Below are 14,737 nucleotides of genomic sequence, written 5' to 3'. Positions count from 1 at the left end.
CCTTTGAATAGATGTAATATAAATTTCATTGCTCACTTAAAAGTTCTAAAGTTAACAGCATAAACTTGAAGTTGAGTAATTAAGTAATCCTTATATAGACACTTATTAAAGTATTTATACATATTATCTTAAATCTACATCTATCATTTTGCCAATTAAAATTAGGACTTTAATTGCAATTAAGTAATTTAATTGCCAATTGAACAGCAAAATTGCTAAGTGACTAATTTTAATGCCTATTTTAATTACCAATCATGACTGGGGAGGGAGCTAATCAAGTTACATCAAGCAGTACCAGAGTAATGATGTGGGAAAAAAAAAAAAAATGTAGAACAAACATTCAAGGCTACATGCTTTTAAAAAGAACTCTAAATTAAATAAATGCAAACACAATCTTATAAAGATAGTGAAATACTATATTTCAATTTCTAAATACAGGAATATCAAAAGAAAATACATATTTAATTGAACAAGTCACTGTCAATCTTAAGTTAAAATATTTTAAAGCAAGGTAGAATTTTTATGTGATTTTTATATGGTAATCATACCAATAAGATAAACAGAAAATTGCAAATAGCAGAGCAGCTTGCTGCTTGACAGTTTAAATTATCTATAGATTAACAATGGTTCTTATCCTTTAAAAAATAAAATCAGAGGATGTAAAAACAATGAGGAACAAGCTTTTTAGTTATTCATACAATGATAGGATTTCAGGTTCAGAAAAAAAAAAAAAAAAAAGGAAAGATTAGTATAACTATCATTCTACTGCCAATCCCAGGGACATCTTTTCCAACCTCATGAAAATTAAAATACTTTCAAAAGAGGCTTGATACTTATGTGAATAGCATGCCACCTATTAGAGATCATAAGAGAAGCATGAATCAAATTTATGCTCTAGACAACGTGTGTATGTATATAGATAAAACATTATATATAAGACGTATAGAAAGACAGACATCTAGTAAGGTGAAACAAAAGAGGTAAGAAGCTGTGTCTGCAGTGCAATTAAAATAATGAATTACAGGGTGGGAAATCCAAGTTGTGCTAAAATTCTTTCAGATCTTCCTGGGTTCCAGATAAAGTAAACCTTCCAGATCTTTATAAAAAAATTTTTAAAGTTCAGTTTTGTTTTTTTTAAAGCCTGCAAGTCAGAAAAAAGAAGGGGGGGGGGGAGCAACATACAAATATCAAATATAGCTAATAAATTTATTGGCTGTCATAACTCAATGTTCAAAAAGCCCCAATTTCCAAACTGATTTTCAGAAACCAATATGAGAGGAATTGTACGATAGGGTGGAGGTAGCTATTAGAGACAGAATGTAATTCCCTCCCAGACTAAATGACAGAGAATAACTCCCTTCTTTTCTTCTGTTGGGATCAAATAGACAAATATTTTATTTAAAATAGGAATTACGATCATCATTTTTTAAAAAATAAAAACAGGAAAATTGTCACCTATATGTGATTAGCACTGAGTAGTGGATGTCGTATGTACAGGATATATTTTATGTATCTATCTATCTATCTATCTATATAGTCAGCTCATCTTGGTAGAAAGCTTTACAACTTCTACCAAAGACCTGAAATTATTCATGAAATTTATGCAATGTTGTATGTAACTAGAGAAAAAGCAAACAGGTTTGCAGCTGGGTTAGGGTTGTTATTTACTGATAGACCTGAATTTTGAAGTGAAGCACACAGCAGGAAGGAATCCTCTGCCTGCATTTTGAATGGAATAGTACATTAATAAACACTAGGCTTAACAAAGGATTTCAATATATTTTTATAACAATAACAGCTTTAGAAGTTATATGTAACTGATTAAAGCAAAATAATTTTAACATTTGCCACCTGCCTAGAAATCAGAAAAATGGAATCATTATTGATATATCATTGAAAAAAAGATTATTTTGTTATGCTCATTATTCAAATAAGTTAAAACAAAAATTAATGCCATCATCTTGGGACAACTGAAAGATTATCTTAGACCTTTAATTTCATTTTTTTAAAAGTTGCACTGATTGTGATTTATTTCACTTTTTATTCATTTTAATTTTGCTTTCACAAGCTTCCACACAAAGTTTTTATATTCCAAATTTGAAAATGAATTGGAGTTATAGTATATTAAATTATTGAGTTATATGAAAACAGATAAAAACAACTTAGTAACTTTCCATGTTAAATAATAACATTTTCTGAAACAATCCATATGCATTTATTTTTAGAATGGTCACTTTTGGTACCATGTTTTAGAATACAAAATTTTAATTACAACTCAGTAAGTTTAAATGTTTATATAAGACAAAATTTAAGAAAAAAATTAAATTGTGGATTTCTAACTAATGAACTCTTTTCTACCACAAACAAAAAATACTGATACATGAAAAAGTATAAATTATGTGTAGCTTTTTTTACTATTAAACCTCTCTTTTCTTCAGTTAAGGTCTGCCCTCATTGTTAAAGGAAAAGTGAGGGACAATCCTTTTTATTATATCTTTTGAATTTAGTAGTGGCGAATTCAACTATTATACTAGATCTTCTGAATATTTACAAAAAATTCCAATGAACAATTACAGAATCATTCCATTAGGGTCTGGAGAAGTCATCTCAATAAGCTGTCATTGATCCTGGAGAAAAACAAACCACCAGCATATGACATGGTTTGAAGTTACAGATATTTCACGAGGGCATATGCTTTTTAAATAAGTGTACAACCGGAATATACATACTTCAGTAGTGAATACTTTTAAAAATTTTAATTTCTGAAAAAACATTGAAATTTTATCATGCATAATGAAGTCCTTTAAAAAAATAAAGTCAAACCACAGTAAAAACTACATAATTAGGGGATGACTTTAAAGTACCCAGAACATTTTTATTAGTGTAGCTTTAATCTTGAGTTCAAATTATGTTGTTTCTAAGGACTCATGGTAATTTCTTTTCCTCCGGTTATATTAAAAATCGTTCTCTGTACAACTACTCCAGTACTCTGTACTGGAAATCTAAGTTCCTATTTATCTGTATACCTTTATCCAGTATTTGGTGATTTCACTGTAAGTTTCTGAGTTAACACTTTTAGTGAAGTTTGCATCATCCCTCAGGTATTGTGAGTGTGGTGCTGGAAGAGGGGTCCCCAGGACATATTTCACAGTCAGAATGATCTGACAGCTGTCAAGATCTTCAGATCTAAATAGATGTTTCAATATTTTCAGTCAATTTACAGACAAAAACTAAAATCCTATAGTCCTGTTGTATTAGGTCAAGGGATATAAATCGTACCAAGCAATTCATCTTGCCACTAAGAGAGTCATTACATTTTTCCTAGAATATATTTGATTGATACTCTTGGAGGTGAAAGGCTAAAGGGACCATATGGCAACATGTTGCATTCCGTATGTTATCTGCCCATCCGTGCTTAAGCTGCCATTAGCAACATCTGCACCCAACGGAAATCCAGCTGTGCATAAGACTACTGATGGAATTGTACTGGGGGTGGGAGGGAGAGAAGAGAGAGAACCTTGCATAACGCCATTAACTCTAGACATGTAGTCTGCCTACCAGGACGAATGGAAGCTTTCACAATTAGAGAAGACGAGACAAACGCTTTATTAAAGTTTAATTTTGAACTCCCAATTAGCGAAACTGCTTTACAAATCGATTGCAATTTCCTAGAAGGCACAGCAAGTCCCCTGCCTGCCTGCCATGTGTGCAGGCACCAAAAAAGCTCCCCCTCCTGCCGGCTCAACAGGATTGTTCAGAGCCAGAAGGTCTCCGCATCCGGAGAGTCCCTAAAGTCCTTGCAAGCCCCTCCTCCTGCAGGGGGGCTCAGACAACCTTAACAAGGGATGGAAATCGGTTGCATCCTCCACTTGCCGGTGGGGGGAGAGGGGGACGCTAAATCAGAGGAAGGGAAGGAGTGGTCGAGGAAGGGAGGGAGAAGAGGGAGGGCAGCAGCAGCAGGAGAATCTGCATTAATCTTTTACTCTCGGGAGGAGATTCGATTCAGTCTCGGAAGAGAAGTTTCTTTCTCTCGGCACACTAGTGGCGGATGGCGGATTCAAATGGGGGCGGGGGAGGAGAAAGTAGGATAGGAGGGTGGGATATAGGGGCAGCCCTCACTATCTACCCAGTTAGTCTTCCCCACTCCTCCCTCTACTCCCCCTCCCCCCCAAAAATACATTACCTGCCAGGGCCTCCCACCCGCCCCGAAGCTCCGTCGTCTCCACCTCCTCCTCCTCAGCCGCCGCCGCCGCGCTCCCTTTCGCAGCCGCATCCCCAGATGTGCGCCAGATGTGCGGGTCACGCTCCCTGGTTCGCACAAAGAGGTCGCCCCCATCCGGAAAAGGAAGTAGGCCGGGATTCCCCTTCTCTCTTTGCTGTAAGGGGAGTGAGCGGAGGAAGGAATGGGGAAAGTGAGGGAAAAGTGGAGGTTATTACGGGAGGGATGAGATAGGATAGGGGTCTAGAAGAGAAGAGGGACTTATTTTGAAAACAAATCAAAAGAAAACAAAGGCAAGAAAAGGCCAAGGCAGGGGTCGGAATGGGCGGGGAGGCGTGCGGCCGCTCACTTCTCGCCCGTTACTTTTGGAAGAGGGGAGGAGGCTCTTGCGGGGGGGGAGGGGGGAGAGAGGGGGGGGGAAATAAAGGGGGGTGCCTGCTCCTCCTACTTTCCCTCCCCGGATCCCCGCGGGAGGCGGCGGCGGCAGCTGCACACACACACACACACAGAAGTTCCATTGTAGTCGTCGTCGTCGTCGTCGTTGTTGTCGCCGCCGCCGCCGCCGCCGCCGCCGCCGCCGCCCAGCGCGCAGCCCTGCAGCAGCTCCGGCCTCGCCAGCCAAGAGCGTCAGCGCCCCGTCAGCGGCGCGAAGCTCCGTGACGTGCGCGCGGCGGCGGCGGCGGCGGCTATAAATAGCCAGGTCCCAGAGCGCGCCGAGTTTTTTTTTTTTTTTTTCCATTGACGCTGAAGGAGTAGAAGAGGTGGAAGGGGGCGGAGAAGGTGAAAGGAAACAATAAACTTGCTACCTCGCTCCACTCCCTCTTTCCCTCCTATTCTGCCCCAGGGCTTCCCCTCCTCTACTCCCACTCCTTAAGAAAGGAACTAACCACCCCGACTTCATTCCATTCTGGGGCCAAGCAAACCCTAGGAGCTCCGCCCTCCAGGCTACTTGAGGAGTCTGACGGGAAGGGGCCTAAAGAAGGGAGCGAGGTTTGAGAACCTTTCGTGTGTTCCCATCCCAAATAGTTTATTTTTGCTAGGTTTCGGATGTTTCTGCCAAACACATCAGATTTTTTAGAGAATTGTTTATTAAATTCCACTTTAAAATATGCACACACTAAAATCCTGGATTTTTTTTTTCCATTTAGCATATTTTAAAGTTTTTGAAGGATCTCTCAATTAGAAGTTGGAGGGGGTACAAAAGGATATTACAAAAAGGACATTGCATCCAAAGAAGTGGATGGGGGAAGAGTGGAAGTAGTCAGGGATTATTTAATTCTAGAATTCTTAATCGGGGGTGTGTGGTAATTGGGGAGCTATGTCATGATTTTTACAATTTTCTGACGGAAATTTGACATTTCCTTCAATTAATTAAAAAAAGTTAATTCTGAGACCTAGTCCATAGGCTTTTGCCAGCCTGGTAAAGCGAGCTTCAGTGCAAGTAGGAGGCTCTAGCAGGTACAAAAGGTTATTTAAAAAGGTAAAAACCACCAAAGTCCCAGTTTCAGATTAGTATGAGTATGTTTATTTAATTTTCGGCTGTGTGACTTGATTTAGATTAGTCTTAAAACAGCAAAAGATCCTTCTGAGAAAAGTGAAAAAACTATTGTTGCTTGGAATCAGTTGACGTGAGTTCACAATTCCAAATATACTATGTAGTATCCATGTGACATTGGACCAATTACAACTTTAATGGGCTTCAGTTTCTTCACCTGTAAAAGGAATGCCTTGTACTAGTCCCCGAGATCCCCAGCAACTTTAAATCTATAATTTTATAGCTCATAACTTACTTCCCAAACCTTGAGCCTTATATCTTATTCATTTCAGGACAATCCTGACCTGATCCCTATTGTCCCCAACAATTTGATTAAAATTTACTGACACTTTCTTCAGAAATTCTGTTCCACCTTTCCCACACTAGTCCTTCTTGTCATGACACCTAATTTCACAATTATTCTACCAATTATCTATATAAGCTAAAGAGCATTCCTGCTTTCCTGATCTTCTTTGGTCCCGCTTCAAAAATAAATTAACATTCAATAGAATCACACATCAGAATTGAGAAGGGATATCAGAAGATATCTAGTACAATAAATACTTGAACAAGAGTTTACTTTTAAACATCTCTGACAAATGGTCAGAGACATTTTGAAATACCTAACTGGTAAGATTTCAAAGATTATAAAGAAATATCTGAGAAGCCTATAGAAGAATAAGGTAGGTTAAAGGGGTTAAAAATAGTCATTCCTTATGTCTCAATCTTTTTGGGAAAAAAAAACTGTACCTTTCATCTATAAAGGCTAATCAAATTAATGTATGATCAAACCAAACAGGTGAAAGGGTAAAATTCTCTGATGATTCATTTTTGTTTCACAGATTCTGCAGAAAGATTAATTCAACCAAATAATTTACAAATTTCTAATGAGAGAACTGTAATCGTAAAGCCCATCTACAGGACCATAGATAAACACTTTCACAAGTTACATATATATTTGTTGTTGTTGTTAATGAGGCAATTGGCTTAAGTGACTTGCCCTGGGTCACACAGCCAGGAAGTGTTAAGTTTCCCAGGCTAAATCTGAACTCACATCCTCCTGACTTCACGGCTGGTGCTCTATCCACTACATCAATTAGCTGTCCTAATAATACATTTTTAAAAGCTGCAAATGATTATAGTTAATAATGTTTTAAAGCTAACTATTTTTCCTTTTTTTTCATTGCTTCCTATCAAGTTTTAGAGATAATAGAGTCTTAATTGTCTAAATTATTCCAAGTCATTTTTATTAGAGTCTTCTGATTATCAATATCTCGAAGTGATGAGTCAATGCTAACCTTTGCCTAATTCTGACACTATCTCCAGAAATATGTAAATATGATACAGAAAGAAATTTGGGGCCCAAAAGTTTTTGCCTTAGTCACAAAAGCTAATGAATGTACTTTCTTTGTCAAGTTCATCATAGACTCTTTTTTTTTTTTTTTTCCTGGTAGCATAGTTCTAAGTCTTAGACTTGTTGAGTATCAAGGGACTGAATTTCCAAGAAAAATAATGTCTCACTGATGCATTGTTGGTGGAGTTGTGAACAGATCCAGCCATTCTGGAGAGCAATTTGGAACTATACTCAAAAAGTTATCAAACTGTGCATATCCTTTGAACCAGAAATATTACTACTGGGCTTATATCCCAAAGAGATATTAAAAAAGAGAAAAGGACTTGTATGTGCAAAAATGTTTGTGGCAGCCCTTTTTGTAGTGGCTAGAAACTGGAGATTGAATGGATGCCCAGCAATTGGAGAATGGCTGAGTAAATTATGGTATGTGAATGTTATGGAATATTATTGTTTTGTAAGAAATGATTAGCAGGATGAATATAGAGAAGCTTGGAGAGACTTACATGAACTGATTAAGTAAAAATGAGCAGAACCAGGAGATCATTATATACTTCAACAACAATTCTATATGAGGATCAATTCTGATAGAAGTGGCTATTTTTGGCAATGAGAGGATCCAAAGCAGCTCCAAATGATCAGTGATGAGCAGAACCAGCTACACCCAGTGTAAAAACACCGGAAATGAGTGTGGACCACAAGATAGCATTTGCACTCTTTCTATTGTTGTTTGCTTGCATTTTTGTTTTTCTTCCCAGGTTATTTTTACCTTCTTTCTAAATCCGATTTTTCTTGTGCAACAAAATAACTGTACAAATATGTATACATATATTGTATTTTGTGACGACCGCGCTAGCACCCCAGACACCCCAGAATCAGCTGGAGTCAGGATAAGCAAAAGTCCTTAGTCTTTATTCTTAATCTTTAGGGGTAGAAGTGAAGGGGATGGAAGCAGGATCTTTGGAACTGCCTTCTTCCTCTTCCACTGCCAAAGTGAGACTGGCTCATCTTACTCCATCCCCTAGTCCCTCCTACAATTCTCTGTAAACACCAATTATCGAGCCAGCCCAGGACAGTGGGAAGAGCCATTCCCAAAGCACATGCCCATATAGTATTGTCCAATCGGTACTTAGCCTCAATGCTTGAATGTTCCTCAGTGCAACAACTCAAGAGTTTCAGCTCTCTACAGTATTTAACATATACTTTAACATGTTTAACATGTATGGGACTGCCTACTATCTAGGGAAGAGGGTGGAGGGAAGGAGGGGAAAAGTTGGAACAGAAGTGTTTGCAAGGGTCAGTGTTGAAAAATTACCCATGCATATGTTTTGTCAATAAAAAGCTATAATAATAAAAAAAATTAAGTAAAAAAAAAAAAGTAATGTCTTTTTCATTGTATAACTGCCAAATCTAGATGGCATTTACTTAGTCCTCATTCTTTTTGATTTCTCTGCAGCCATAATGGTTGGCACTCAGTAGGCCCTTAATAAATGCTCATTGAGTGTTTTGGGACTCTTATATATCCTCTTTCTTTCTTCTCTCTAGCTTATCTACACTGCTAGTTCTGATGAGAAAGAGAGAGAGAAGGAAGAAGGAAAAAAAGGAGAGGGAAGAACAGAGAAAGAAATAGAGTTGTTTGTATATGATCTCTCATTAAATCAGGGACTTCTTGAGATAAGGAAATTTTTTTTTTACCTTTCTTTGTATTCCTAGTGCTTAGTAGTACCTGGCATAGTAGACACATAAATGTTTAATGATTTACTGACCACTATGCACAAGGTACTAAATTAGCCATTAGGAATACTAGGGCAAAACAAAACATGTACCAAGATGTAAAAATACAAAGTAACTTGAAGATAAAGTTTAGGATACAAAGTAACTTAACAGAGAAGAATAGCACAGGAGATGAATCTGTAAGATAAAGATTCTGAGAGGGAAAGAGGAACATGGAGAAGGAAATATATTCCATGCTTGGGGATAGTCTGTACAAAGGTTTTGAAAAGGGAAATGGAATGACAAGTTTAGGAAAGGACAAATAACCTAGTTTGTATGGAATGATAAATTTGTGAATAGAAGACTGCAGAGAAGGCAAGAAGGTTGGACTAAGTAAAATACATTATAATGATTTGGCAGTTATGCAATGAAGAAGTACCTATATGAAAGACAATTATTGCCATGTTAAGAGGATCTTAAATGCCAGACTAAGATATCCATACTTAATCCTAAAAACTAATTTAGAAAACTGTGAATAATCATGTTAATTAGAAGTTATCCTGAAATTTGGAAAAATATTCTGATTTTAAATTTCCTCTAACAGCTCCTTAGGTTGTAGGTGGCACAATGCATAGAGTCTGAAGACAGGATGACTTGAGTTGAAATTCCAACTCAGATAATTTATTAGCTATATAATCTTAGGCAAGTCATTTAATCTGTTTGCTTCCATTTCTTCAAGTATAAAATGGAAATAACAATAGCATCTACCTCTCAGAGTTATTTTGTTACTCAAAAGAGATAATAATTTTAAAGCACTTTGCATAAGCACATAGGAAGCACTCTATAAATACTTACTCTGATTGTATTTCATAAGATATCTTGACTAGACACACATATATGCCTGATAAGTAAAAGACTGAGGAAACCTTTTTTAAAAAAAATTACAGGTTTTGCTTTTGCAAATTACAGTGTGGAGAAATATAGTTTCTTCTTCACTTATAATGGAGGGAATAAGCTGATTTCCAAATACTTGGGATTTGAAGCCATTGAAAGATTTTGGGCAATGAAGTATTATGATTAGGAAGTTGTGTAAAGAATATGTTGGAGACTGAATCGGAGATAGCAAAAGCAATTGAGAAGTTATAACTTAGTGAAAAGGTTACTGGTTAATCCAATTACAAATATTTTAACCATAGAAAAGACCCAGTGAGTGGAGAGAAGTGGAGGATGCAAGAACAGAAGCATAATCATGACTTAGCAGTTGACCAAATATGGAAGATGATACAGTGAGAACAGTCAAATATGACTCTGAGATTGGGAATCTGGATAGCAAGAGGATGGTGAGAGACAAGTTCTTAGAGGTAGATAAAGTTTCATTTTGAACATGGAATCACAGGATCGTAGATCAAAGATATCATCCAAACCACTCATGCCTCTTCACTTTACAAACTCAAAAAGCTGAAGTGATTTAACCAAGTGCACACTGCTACTAAATAGCAGAATCACGTTTTGAGAATATTGGTAATTCTAAACAATCATTCTTTTTACTACATCATGCTAAATAGCAAACAGGATATACAGACAGAGATGTACTTTAAGCAATTAGAGATGTGGAAATAGCATTCAAGAGAAACTGGGGAGTAGATGATGAGTAGATGGAAACAGAAATTCCTAGGAATCCAAAGGGAGGAGTATATAGAAAGAGTCTGGTCAAACTCCAAAAGTTGCATGATGGTCAAGTTGGATGAAAACCAAAATAAACAGATTAATTTACTATGAAAATATATAGTAGTTGGAAACTAGGTCCCTAAGGGCTGAAAATTAGTGGAGGAAAGGAAGTAGAGATAGTGATTGCAAGCAACTTTTTCTAGGAATTGGGCTATAAAAGAAAAAAGATATAGAAATAATCAGATACTCATTATGAGCTTACAAAAATCTCATTTCATTCATACAACAATCCAGTGAGGTAAGATATTATTAGAGTTAAGGAAATTGAGGCAAATGGAGATTAAATGATTTGCATAGGATCACACAGCTGAGATAGTCTGGGAACTCAGGTTTTCCTGACTATAGGGCCACTATTCCACCTAGCTTTCATAGAAAGAGAAGGTAGGTGGATAATTTCATTTCATGTTAAGTTTATTTCTTCTTCTGAATTTATATTGAAGTATTTTCTCCTATCCATCCATTTTCCTGAAATATTGTTCTTTCATATCTGGTATATCTGAAAAAGATCTGACCTCCCACCCCCTCTTAAAAAAAAAAAAATTTAATGTATCTCTTTATCACATTTTTCCTTTTTCAAACTGCGTTTCATTCTAATTTATTTTTCATTGTTTCAAAATTAAAACATTTTATCTCTGCATCCACTGATTAGTTTAAATAACCAATCCAAGCTCTACTTCAGGAGTAAATTTTTCTTATTACAATGAAGAATCTAGTTTCAGATTAGCTTAAAAATATACCCTCAAGTAACAGGATCCTTGAAGTAAATGCAAAGACACTTATGCTGAAATTGTGAAATAGGAGACTACAAATATATGAAATCTATGATTTTAAATTCCCTCTGTTATTTTAGGGCATCTTACAGTTTCTAAATACAGTAAATGTTTTAGAATGTGGACATTTTCCAATACCTCCAGAAGTTTCTGTCTACCTAAGGTTAAATCCTTTGAAAAGACCACACTACAGTTACTGTATTGAAGGAATTATTAGAGAAACTGCTGTGTACTCTTGACTTATTACTCAGTTAATCCTGATCTATATTTAGATAGTGATGCCAGCCCAGTTGAGGCTTCAAAGGAATGAGCACAAATATTTGCCATCTCCTGTACAGTACTTTTTTGGTGATTGAAAATTCATATTGGAAAATATCATTGAAGTTATAGTATAAACAAAGCTCAGTAACCTTCCAATGTATAAACTTGCCAGGAAAAATGTCCTAGGATTCTCAGAATTCTAAAAGGAAGGTTATTTAGGAAAAATACAACCCAGGTGAGGATCTATAGCTTTCTGCATGAAAAAGCTAAGAGTGAGATGGAAGAGAATAATTACAGCTCATATAGCACTTGTTTTCTTCCCAACAAGCCGTGAGATCAATGAAACTAGTATTATTATATTTATTTTGCAAACAAGAAAAAAGAAGCTTTCAAAAATTAAATAGCATGACCATGGTTATACCTCAATGAGAAATGCCAGAATACCTGGACTTGAAACCATGTCTGTCAGACTCCAAGTTCAGTATTCTTTCCACTATACCATTTTTGTTGTTTTTCTGTCATTTTTGATCAAATCCTCATCACTTCATTTGGAGTTTTCCAGGCAAAGATACTGGAATGGTTTGTCATTTCCATTTCCAACTCACTTTATAGGTGAGAAAACTGAGGTAAACAAGGTTAAATGATTTGCCCAGGATTACACAGTTGGTAAATGGCTGAGGCAATATTTGAATTCAGGAAAAAAGTTCTCCTTGCTCCAAATCCAGCACTCAACCCTCTGGACCTCCCTCTGTTACACCATGCTATGTCTTAATGTTTACATCAAGGATTGCTTCAATGCAAATTTAATCTTTACTTCAAGGACTCAATACAGCAAGGATCAATGATTTCAATAGTGCTTACTCTTCTTTTACCAAAATATATCACAGCACCTCTTTCTTATAGAATCATAAAATCTCAGCATTAGCAAGGACTGAGGAGGTCATCTAGTCCAACACCTTCAGCAAGAATTCTATTTACAAGAAGAGTCTTTAATTTATGAATGGTTATGATCCAAAACCAAAAGTTTTCATCACCCAGTAACTAACAATAAGCAGCTCTGAATTTAGCTAGACTGGTTTTGAGATAACTGATACACTCTAATCGTGGACCTATTACTGAAAACTTTTCAATTTTAATAAAATCTGAATGAACTTACACTCCATGAGAAGAACCTTCAAAAATTCAGAACTACCTCAAAGAACCTCTGATTTGAAGTTTAAAGGATTTAGGAAATAATTTTATAAAAGTTAAGTGATTTGCCATAGTCTACACAAATAGTTAGTGGAATAGCTGAGAGTTGAAGCCAGGTCCTCTGAGAAGAAATACAATGTTCTTTCCAATGTACCACAAAAAAACCAAATGGGTATAGGCTCATAAACTCTACCAGTCAGCAAAATATTGAAGAATCCTATTTAAAAGAAGAGATCAATTGCTCAGAGTTTTAGTCTTTAGTTTTTCCTTATTTCTTTGTTTCTGGTTTACAAGATGATAGAATTGTCCGAGTTTTCTTTAGTTAGTGGTGAATTTCTTGAACAGCAGTTGATCAACATTTCTGCGAGTGATTAACAAGTTGAGAGCAATGTATATGAAAGATACATTATATATGATAGAAGATTTTCTGTTGATTTTGCAGTTTTCTTATGGCAAGTGATGTCTCATGTAACTACTTCAGTAGATAGCTAAGAAGAAATAATGGTACCTGCATTGATTTGTGAAGCTTATTTTTATCCTTCTGATCAACATAAAAATTCTATTTATTAAGTGCTTCTAAAATCTAGCTGCTGAGGATACAAGGATTCAAAGAGAGAAGCATCATTTCTCAATGGAAAAATTAAGGAAAAAAAAAAAGACTTTATAAAGGAGATAGCACCTGAACTGGATCCTGCAGAAAGGGAAGTATTTTCACAGGCTGAGCTATAAAGGATGTCCATACATGGAAAGTGGCAAGTGCTGTGAGATAGTCAAATGAGATGAGGATGACACAGAAAAATAGCAAGTAATCCAGTTTGACTGAAGCATAAATGGGAGCCCTATAATAAGGTTAAGAAGATTGGAGAATACTGCTGCTATTTAGTTGAATTTTTAATTATACCCTCAAATATCTTCTAATTCCATGTGATTCTTATCCATGCATGTAACCCACAGATCTTTACCCTTCATTCTGAGCTTTAGCTGTGTATCACCAGTTTTCTATTTTAATTCTGGAGGCCATTTCAAATTCAACATGTAAATTTTTTCCTCCTACCCTCAGACTATGAGGACTGAATGTGGATCACAACATAATGTTTTCACCTTTTTTGTTGTTGTTTGCTTACTTTTTTCCTTTCTCATTTTTTTTCTTTTTGATCTGATTTTTCTTGTGCGGCATGATAAATGTGGAAATATGTTTAGAAGAAATGCACATGTTTAATCTATATTGGATTACTTGATGTCTAAGGGAAGGGGAGGGGGGAAAGAGGAGAAAAATTTGGAACATAAGGTTTGGCAAGGGTGAATGTTGAAAACTATCTTTGCATGCATTTTGAAAATAAAAGGTTATTATTTTTAAAAAGAAATATATAATACATTCCACACCAATAGTTTCAAAACTGAAAAAAAAACTCCTCTTCTAAATTCTTCCTTTTCTGTTGAAAGCACATCACTAAAAAAAAAAAAAAAAAAAAAAAGAAAGCACATCACTGTTCTAGACGCCAAAATTCATAATCTCAGTGTTATCCTCTATTTACTTAGATCCTACACAGAAAAATAAGACTGGAGAGTATGAGTCAAATTGGCAAGTAGGGAGTAAATATAACAGTATTAGCAAACTCTGGGTAATATCTGAGGCAGATAAAAGTAATAACCAGAATACACAAAATTGTTCTCAGGAGCCCTAAAAAGAATAATCGGAGGGGCTTGGGCCTAGGAGGACAGGCTTCATACTTGGGCAACAGGACAGCCCATCTTTTAAGGCTTCTTAGGGGAGGCACTAAAAAGATGAAGTGGCATCAGATCTAATTTTAACAGAGAAGGGGAAGAGAAGAAAGAGAAAATTATTTGTTTAAAAAAAAAAAAAGAAGCACCAAGGATAAAATCTATTTCATAATTTTGCTTGGGGTTAATCTTTTGTTTACCTACAAAAGCATATCATGTGTCCTGCTTTGAGTATCTACATGCAATAC

General features: G+C 36.1%; 1 long non-coding RNA gene across 1 annotated transcript; it reads right to left on the bottom strand.

The window, feature by feature from the left end:
• Window positions 1–3,587: 3,587 nt before the first annotated feature.
• On the bottom strand, window positions 3,588–4,841 carry LOC127554645 (uncharacterized). The gene is made up of 2 exons (XR_007952024.1): window positions 4,184–4,841; window positions 3,588–4,038 (listed from the first exon to the last, which is right to left on the bottom strand). It is a non-coding gene; the product is annotated as an uncharacterized LOC127554645 (long non-coding RNA).
• Window positions 4,842–14,737: the final 9,896 nt, after the last annotated feature.

Source organism: Antechinus flavipes, chromosome 3 (genome assembly GCF_016432865.1).
Source record: "Antechinus flavipes isolate AdamAnt ecotype Samford, QLD, Australia chromosome 3, AdamAnt_v2, whole genome shotgun sequence".
NCBI lineage: Eukaryota > Metazoa > Chordata > Mammalia > Dasyuromorphia > Dasyuridae > Antechinus > Antechinus flavipes.
The sequence above is the reverse complement of the archived record's forward strand: the minus strand, read 5'-3'. Positions and strand labels throughout refer to the sequence as shown.